Source organism: Parasteatoda tepidariorum, chromosome 7 (assembly GCF_043381705.1).
Source record: "Parasteatoda tepidariorum isolate YZ-2023 chromosome 7, CAS_Ptep_4.0, whole genome shotgun sequence".
Lineage (NCBI taxonomy): Eukaryota > Metazoa > Arthropoda > Arachnida > Araneae > Theridiidae > Parasteatoda > Parasteatoda tepidariorum.
The window spans coordinates 55,889,529-55,891,017 of record NC_092210.1 but is presented as its reverse complement, the minus strand read 5'-3'; positions in this window follow the sequence as shown (position 1 = coordinate 55,891,017).

The following is a 1,489-nucleotide window of genomic DNA, read 5'->3' as shown; positions in this document are numbered from 1 at the left end:
AAATCAGTAACATGCCACTTGAAATAAATCTTTCTCGAAATTCTTAAATTGCACATTCTTTTATATCTTTTGACTTTGCTAAATAATGATCCAATTTGCAAATCCTTATTGCCACTATTTAAGCAGCTATAAAATATACCTATAAAATGAATTAAATTCCTGTTTTCATCTTAATAAGTCGAATTTAACCTTACCTGACAGGAGGTTTTATTTCTTTCTAACGCAACAAATTTCGATTGAAAATTTTAGCCATGGAGTATATTAGTAACTGTGACTGTTGATTGCGAATTCAAAGTAAAGAGATATATTTGAACTGGATTATGTTTAATGAAAAGAGGTTGCTAAAAATGTTTGACTATTAAAAGTAAGTAGTTTTAAATATTTAGTAGTTTGAAATACACCGAGGGGAAAAAATTCCAATATCAAGAAGGAGTTGTGCATAATAAACTAAATTTGGTAGGCTTGTTTATACAACTAAAAAATTATATCTATTCAAATTTCGAGCTTGGCGATACATTTGGAACTTACATACTTGTGTTCTACAGTTTGTAAGTGTTATTTTTAGTTAAATTTTGACATAGTAAGTTGACGCTAGTCAAGAATGCCTTTAAGAAGACGAAGAAGCCATTATCAATAGCTCACTGACTTTGAACGTGGTCGTGTAATAGGACTGAGAGAAGGAGGAAGAGAAGGTAGGATTTTCTTTCTTCGATTTTGCATAAAGACTGGAAAGAAATGTATCCACCGTGCATGGTTGTTGGCAGCAGTGGTCAAAGGAAGGTACTACTTCAAAAACATCAGGTTCTGGGTGATCACGTGGCACTATTCAGAGGGAAGACCACCGTGTACGGCATCTGAATCAGAAACTCGAACTGCAATTAGCCCTGCAGTGATACAAAGAACTGATACAAATCGGCTATTTCAAGTACAGCTCCATACAAGACGCCTATAAATTGCATTCTACTCACTCCAAACAACTCCCGTTTATGACGTGAGTGGTGTCGAGTTAAAGCTCACTGGAGGACAGAGTGGAGATCTATTTTGTTTTGTGATGAAAGTCGTTCTGCCTTAGTGCCGTATATTAGTTAGGCTGTGATGATAGCGGTTAGAATTAGGCCAGGTGAGCACCTGCTACCGACCGGTCTCTGGGTTAGACACACTTCACCTAGACCTGGAGTTATGGTCTGAGGAGCAATTTCCTATGACATCAGCAGCACTCTAGTGGATATTTCACTGTATCTTGAATACAAATTTGTACGCCAACCTGGTGATTCAACCTGTTTTGTTGCCATTCACGAGCAGCATTCAAGGAATATTTTCCAATAGGATAACATTCGCCTTAATACTAATGCCGTTGTAACCCAACATGCTCTATAGAAGTTCGAAATGTTGCCTTCGCCTAGTAGAACCCCAGATCTTTCACCGAACGAGTACGTATGGGACGACAATTTCAGCTTCATCCATAACCAGCATTAACTAACCCCGTATT